This window comes from Sorghum bicolor, chromosome 10 (assembly GCF_000003195.3).
Source record: "Sorghum bicolor cultivar BTx623 chromosome 10, Sorghum_bicolor_NCBIv3, whole genome shotgun sequence".
Taxonomy (NCBI): domain Eukaryota; kingdom Viridiplantae; phylum Streptophyta; class Magnoliopsida; order Poales; family Poaceae; genus Sorghum; species Sorghum bicolor.
The window spans coordinates 49,640,205-49,648,345 of record NC_012879.2 but is presented as its reverse complement, the minus strand read 5'-3'; the positions used below and the strand labels follow the sequence as shown (position 1 = coordinate 49,648,345).

The 8,141-nt window shown below is 41.8% G+C and overlaps 1 long non-coding RNA gene across 1 annotated transcript; it reads right to left on the bottom strand.

Annotated features, from left to right (window-relative positions):
• LOC110430839 lies at positions 2,753-5,000 on the bottom strand. The gene is made up of 3 exons (XR_002448228.1): positions 4,803-5,000; positions 4,492-4,725; positions 2,753-3,251 (listed from the first exon to the last, which is right to left on the bottom strand). It is a non-coding gene; the product is annotated as an uncharacterized LOC110430839 (long non-coding RNA).

Sequence of the window (8,141 nt, the reverse complement as noted above, 5' to 3'; positions counted from 1 at the left end):
CCTATAAAGGCCTTGCATAGAGCGCCGCACGCCTCCCTAGGAAACCTAATCGCCTCCAAGCGCCGCGTGAACCCCCAAAACCCTAAGCCCGGAACTCGTCGAGCCGCCGCCGAGATCGTTGCGACCAAGCCACCACCGTATTCGCTCCCTCGCCGTCGGAATCGCCTAGGTATGCTCTCCTCTGACTACGCCTCGTCGTGCGCACCACGCCGGTGCTCTTGGCGTGTTTTCTTGTGCTCTAGAGTGCCACGGCCACGACCTCATCGGCGACGGCCATGGCGCCGCCGGCCGTGCTCACAGCCCCGTGCGCCCCTGCCCCTCTTCCGCGTGGCCAGCCCACGCAGCGACCTCATCGCGGTCCACGCTGCACGCCCGTGCATTCGCCGCGGTCCGTAGTGCCCCGTAGCGCCGCCGCTCCCACCTCGCCACCGCCGGCCAGGGCGCCGCCGCCCACGCGCACCGCGCCGCCACGGCTGGCCAAGCCTCCAGCGCCGCGCGCACGCCCCTACTTGGCCCCGGTCCACCATGGACCGGTGGACCCGCGTGCCCCCTTCGGTCCACAGCCCACCATGAACCGGGCCAGCCCCGAGCTGACACGTGGCCGGCCAGACCGACCACCCCGCGCCGCCCTGGCCGTTTTACATAAAGGTCCCTGGATTTATTCAAAATTAACGCGCGGTCCACTGCAGTTCAAAACTAATTAGATTTAAGTCATGTTTTTAGCAGCTTAGCCCCTAGATCCATTAGTATATATAGATTAAGTCCAAATTCTTTTAAAAAACAGTTTTAATTAGTTAAAATATGAATTGTAGTTCTATTCATTCACAATTTTGCCACTGACCTAGTTTTGGCCATAGAATCCGCGTATTAATTCCGATTGAGCCCGTTCTTGTCATGTTAGGTTCGTATCGACGTAAACTACGCTTTAGCAGTAACAGTTACCTCGTTTGACCATTTAGGTTTTCACCATAAATACAAAATGATTAATGTCTAACTAAATGCCCTTTTAATCTACAAAAGCATTTTATGTTTGTAACTTTGGTTTTTCATAAACACATTAATATTATTAATACCAACATAAATGCCTTCTCAATTGTGACCTACTTAATCTAATCTTTTTTTTCATAAATGCTTTGTTTAACTTATGTCACAAATTCCTTGTTTTCTAATTATAAATAGTAAAGTGGCTTAAGTGATGTAGAATGGTTTGTAATTAGATTTTGACTAAAGTTTAACTCCAGCTTTTATAATTCATTATAATTTGGTCAATTCAACTTTGTTATATTTCTTTGGAAAGTCTATCACCTTCTTTTATTAAATAAAATACGACCAGCGTATATTTGTCTTCTCCGTTACACTTCGAACCTTGAAAGTCGTGTCGATTAACGATAGCTCTGTTCTCAATCGTTCTTGTGTTGTCATGATCGTAGCAATAAGCCGTGTCGTTTAAGCTTTTCTTTTGATTGATGCTTGTTCTTAGTTGTGATTATTGTTTGTCTGTTTGTGTTGCTTGGTTGCTACGAGTAGAAGAAGCGTGGTTCATCAACAATGAAGATCAGGAGCTAAGGACCGATAGTCAAAGCAGAAGTTGCAGATCAGAAGAAAGAAGCTAGAGAATTCTGAGCAGATATACACTAGGAATAAAGGCAAGTGCAGGCTATGAACTTTAAATACATTTACTTTCCATTGCATGTGTCTTAATACTGCAAACCCTAAGGACATGACTAGCCCTCTATATATTCCTTGTACTCTTGGGTTTTATACATGGGTAGTATAGTGAACAGTAGATATGCTTAGCTGCTCTACTCATCTATTCCATATAATAAATAAAAGTAAATAATCTTGCCTAAATTCTTCGATGATCACTAATGTTTAAATGATGAATGATGGTCACTTCGGTGATGGAGATGGTGCGATGCTTGTGAGCATCGTGGTTTGTTGAGGAAAGGGGGAGCGGGTACTGTTGGTTTGCCCGATTGTCGGGCGTACCTGTCTCTTCTCTCCGTAAGGACTTAGTCATGGAGCGGCCCCCTGAGACATACAGTGCAGCTCCAAGCCATATGGCTCTGGCTTGACTAATTATTAGGACCTCCGCTGGTAGGGTGTTACTTTCCGAGTAGGCGTAAGGAAGCAGCTTGGGTATTCATATTAAGAGGTCGGTCAGTTCGGGGTCCCATTGCTATGGGCACGGCTGCCGCGCGCCTCGACAAAAACTTACGAGTGGCATCCTATTAGTTGGACCCTGTTAAAGGTCTCGTAGTGAAACCCTACCTGCTCACCTTGGTAGTGTTTTGGGGAGTCGCGACCCCGGGCAAATGGGAATCACAACTTGGAGTGAAAGTGCACACCTCTACAGAGTGTAAAAGTGATATATCAGTCGTGCTCACGGTCACGAGCGGCCCAGACTCTCACATGATGAGCAAATTGGAATCACATGAAATTTGGAGGCAAAACTTGGTTGAGGTTGCTACCTCGTGCTTTGGCGGAATGACTATCCCGTGTTGCCAGGATTGCTATCATGTGTTCTTAATTGGGATTGCTATCCCATGACCTTAAGGCTTACTTTGGCAGTCGTAGGGTGATTAACCCTGGGAACGAATCGGAGGGGAGGGATTTTCATGGACTTTAGAATCCGCGTCCAAACCACAGGGTAGACATCCATGCATAGATAATTTCCCTGCTGTCGTTTGGATGCGGAAGGATAAGTGGCTTCGGTCACAAGAAAATACGTACAGAGCCTATCTATTCGCTGTTGTCATATAAGTTATGCGTGTATAGATTTATAGATTATCACTGTACCACACTTTTCCAACAAAGATACATACACAAAATAGCAGAAAACATAATATGAATGAATAAGTTAAAGCATCAGGGTACGAAAAATTCGTATAGAAATTCTACTCAAGAATCATCTTTTTCCTCTGGGCCTGTTTGGCTTGCGCCCAACTCGCACCGCAGGTGGCCACGCCGCAGCTGCCAAATGCCTACGCCACGGTATGCCAAAGCTTTGGCAGCCACAACAGCTACTAGTTCAATTCTTGCACCAGAGCCAGCCAAATGTTTGGTGACGAAATTAAGCGCCGTAGATTCGGCGATACCCGCATTACGGCTCGGTGAAATGAGGCGCACTATGTACTGTCAATTCTCTTTCTGCCTTTGATAGCAATTTTAACCAGAGGCCTCAAGCACATAATGTTGAGCAAGTCTGCATCACTTTTCTCACATCATGCATTGCTTCCACCGATCATTCTCTGCAAGTAACACAAAGAAAAAGTATAATAGCTTAAAACTGAGTAGCAGTCCATGTGAATTGATCACGTAATTCATAAGAAGTAGCAGTCCACATGAAATTCATACATCCATTCAGTAGCGGTCCACGTGAATAGATCACTTAATTCATACTAGCAGTAGCAAGCAGCTAGCTAGAACCAGTGCATCTACTGAACTCAAACAACAGGTTTTTTTTCATAACTGTCCCTACACAAGATGTAAAGGAAGTATTGCTTTCTCTAAAAAAAGAAAAATATTGTTGGACAACCAATCAACATTATTTGGAAGAACGAAGACCAATCATTCAAAGTTCAAATATAAAATGATGGCAGCTTTGCTAGCTGCATATTAAAAGTAACAAACTGAAATATGCTAACTGTGCCAAAGTACTAGACTGGAAGTATGCTAACTGTGTCAGGTAGTAGCTACTGCTCTCACAGGAATAGAACTTGATTGCAGGGAGACAGAAGAACATAGTCTCAAAAGGAGTCATCTAAATTAACTAAGATTTAGCAAATCCAAATCCAAATCCAAAAAAGAAATAATGTTGAAATATACTACCCAGCTCAAATGAACACTCTATTAAGACTGAAGATATATAGCAACCATATTATTACATAAGCAGGCAAGATGCTTTTGGAGGTAAGGCAAAGGCCATGAAGGAAGATTGGTGTGCACAAATTATTTTAGCACATCATTACACTATTTCAACAGCAGGAAAACAAATTGGCAGGAAGAAAACTTGGCAACAAAACCAGATTTCTAGCAGATGGACACTGACTGTACAGCTGCCAGGTACATTGTATAATTGACAGCTTGTAGCAGAGAGGGAGCAGATAAAGTACTCCCGATAGCTTTAACTACTCAACGGTGCACATGAGTATATGTAATCATCCTACACAGAAATTACAAGACCTAACCTACTGTGCATATAAGTAATCAATGCAAATTTTATAAAAGGCTCAGTATATAAGTAGAAAAAACTTGTTTATGCCTCTGCTTCCTAACGACACACAAAAATGCTGAGTTAGGAAGCTTGGCTACCATGGTCAGATCTGCCATAAAGCTAAACTTTTGATCGGAGCATCGATTCTTCCAAATATGAAAGACTGAAAGGACATGTTATCATTTAATTTGGATCTAAGCTGGAGATTTGTGACTCCTTACTATTGAAATCACTACAGTAAACAAAACCAGCAACAAAACAGAACAAATCATCACCATTGGGAACCGGAAGAAGGATATGGTCAGCACATTTGCCTTGGGAATGACTACTTTGACAGCAACGTCCTTGCCCTTGAGCTCAACCTTCTTGGCCTTTGGTGGCGCAGGTGAAGTTGAAGCAGCTGCGCCTCACCTCCCTAACGAAGCTCTTGTCGGTCAGCTTGCCACCGGTCCTCGGAGAGGGGATAGGGGGAGTAGAGATGAAGATGCGGCCGTCTGCAGCCCCAGGATCTACAAGAACCATGGTAAGGATAGGATTAGGAAACCCTAGAGGCAGTACAAGCAGATGCGAGTGGAAGCGAGCTCACCTGCGGAGATGGAGGTACTGGTGCCGCAGAGCGATGGCGACGGAGAAGAAGTCCAGCCGAGAGCAGAGCGAAGGGGGCGGCGACGGAGGAGAAGTCTAGGCGCGGCCGCCGCAGAGAAGACGACGTGAACGTGAGTCGAAGCGAGACGGGGAATATCGCCCGGTGTCTCGAGGCGAGACAAATTTCTCTGTGAAAACCCAGCTCCCGTGGGACTGCGACACCCATGTCATGGGCTTCCAAATCGACCCGACCGTTGGCCTGTGGAAAATCGCCGCGTGGGCTTCTCTCGCGGGGAAAAGGCCTGGATCCCTTCGGGATCCCATGCTGCCAAAGTGAGCCTAATGGGGTTGCTACCCCGAGTTACTATCCGAGGTTGTTACCTCGGTAATCTTAATAATAATTATTATTATAATGATGAGTAATAATATTGTTAATTTACTTTCATCTAATTAAGGGTTGGGATGCTTCACTCATATTTAGTAATAGGTTGTTTTAATGAACGAATTGTAATAAAAGTTTACCAACTTAAAAGATCACCTGCAGTTAAATAGGACACAGCTTTTTCTTTGATTAAGCTTTGCATGTCATTATACTTTCCGCCTGTACTTGTTGAGTTCGACATGAACTCACCCTTGCTATTTCCCCCACACCCCAGTGTGTAGCAAAGTGCTGCTCAGGAGAAGGATAGAGATGCTATGATGTTTTCTAGAAGTATATCAGAAGTGCTTGGTGTACGGAGCCTCCAGGCAACCGTCTCTGAGAAGAATGGAGCCTAAGAAGTTTTAGCTACTGTTTTCGCGTACTCTGATGTTTGTAAGTGTTATTATAAATATGTTTTCCGCTATATATAATATTGTTTCTGATATTTCTATTTTTTTGTTATATGTGTGGACTTCCTGGGCACACATATAACGACTCTGGTCTTATTTTAAAAACCAGGGTGTGACACTTCCACCATTTGATTTGAATTTAAATTCTATTTTCATGATTTAAACTAGACAATATATATTGAAAACACCTCACATACTAACAGGAGTCGAGCTGTCGGCAAAGAGAGAGGAAGAGAGATCGAGTTTGGGTGTGCTCGGCTGAGGAAAGGGGAGAGGGAGAGAGGAAGAGAGATGGAGCATGTGGTTGAATCTGTTAGGAGAAGAAAGCTAGAGTTTTTTAGCATATATATACTACGAACTTGTTACCGGGCCTAGATGGGCCAGGTAGGCTCAGACACCATTTATAAAGGCAGGCCTCATAAGAGGTTCACCTCCAAAAATGGCGAGCACACGTGACTCAGCCTATAAAAATGTTTGATCTCTTATATAGTTTAGTAGTTGGTAGCTTGAGTGGTGAAGTGAATTAATTGGACACCAACCTTGCTACTAGACTAGGGGGCTTGCTTGAACTAAACTAGAGCTAGAGCTTTTAGTTGCTATTAGGATCACCTATTGTTCTAATACCTTGCTATAGTGAAATTATGTATGGTAGAAATTTTTTATAGGCTATTCACCCTTCCTCCATCTAGATCTGGTCAAATTTGGTGTTTGGTGACCATCAACTGTCGAAGATATCGACTCCAACAATATAGATCAACAAACTTACAAACCACACATAGGTAGGGGCGAAAATGGTCACAAACAGTCAAAAATGGTACTACAATATAAAAAATGGAAATATATGGTAAGATATTCTTTATATTTTATGAATTAATGAGTATAAAATTAGTTAAAAATGGTTGTGAAATCAATTAAAAATGACAAATTTTTATGTGTGGCTAAATTCAGAAAGGGTCATGAGGAATTAGATAAGTAGCACGCAGGACACAAAGATTGCCCTACAACCAGTGGACAATATATCTCTTATCTTGTATGCTCGATGTTTACAAGAACACTAATGACTAGTTGCCTAGAGTTGCAATGATCAATGATAATAAGTACCAATTATGGGCTCACCTCCCCACCTTAGATAGTCGAGGTTACTGATAGAGTTCATTATAAGGAAATCTGTCTAGAGTATATTTTGATCTCCACCCTACATAAAGTTTTTCTAGTTCATTATCAGGAAATCTATCTAGAGTATATCTTGATCTCCGAACTCCCTTTGACTGGTTGCTTATTGACCAAGTCTGATGATGTACTCTGTCTCAATTTGGCCTTGTATTTGATGTCTTCACCCATGACATGATTGTAGCAGGCTCTTCTATGTGCGGTGAGGTACCTTTGGTCCATATTGTGGATAAGGTGTGTGGACATGTTCAGTCTACGAAGAGAAGGCTATGCAAGTTAGGTTCAGATGAAATAGAAGATAAAATTGTCATTATATATAAAGGAAAGTTTTGAAATAAAACTAAAGCTGGCAAAAGTGACTACAAAAAGATATCAATACTCTTCGTTCTAAATTATAAATTATGCAAAGAATGTTTCTAGCTTTCCTTATATATAAGTAGGGAAATATATGGTGGAAACCACATCCTTCGTGAAAATCCGTGCAAATCATAGCAAAAAAAGTTATCTAAATTCACAGAAAAATCACACATGTAGATGATATGATGATACACAACCTTGTAAATATTTTTGTCCAAACTCGATTTTGTTTGTGACATATAAAAATAACAGATAGCTTTAGTCACTTTTCCACCAGGTTCTCAGAAGGCTGTGGTGTTAAAGTTTAATATGTACTGGAGTTCTTTCGTTTTATTTGGTAATCAGTGTCCAATCATGGACTAATTAGGATCAACAGATTCATGTCGTAAATTACTCTCTAACTGTATTTTTAGTTTCATAAATAGTTTATACTTAGTACTCCATACATGTGTCAAAACATTTGATGTGACGAGAGTTAAACTTTACCAACCCAAAGCAAATGAGGCCTAACTATTTGAGAAACATAATTAATTAATTAATTAATTTCAGAGCGCTAGAAGCATAATTTATTATATACTTCCTCTGTCATGTAACACAGTGCATTCTAGCATTCAAAATGTATGCTCTAAATATAATGCATTCTAGAGAAAAAAAATCAATTTTACATTATATACTTTTTATTTATCAACTAATCACTATTAACCATATTGATGATAGCATCTGATTAGAAAATAAAATGGCGTTACATGTGTCTTTTATATTATTTCTTAATTTGTCTATTTTATTCATTCACAAAGTAAAGAGAACGGATAAACTGAAGTAGTTCATTTTTTTAATAATAAAGGAAAAAAAGAACCTTTTTTTGCGATTAAGAAAAAAAAAAGCATAAGTGTGCGCCAACGTGCAGATCCGTTCACTTCGTAGCTTGTCCCACTGGACTACCCAGCAAAGTGGGCCCAGCTGTCCATCTCTATCGACCCGC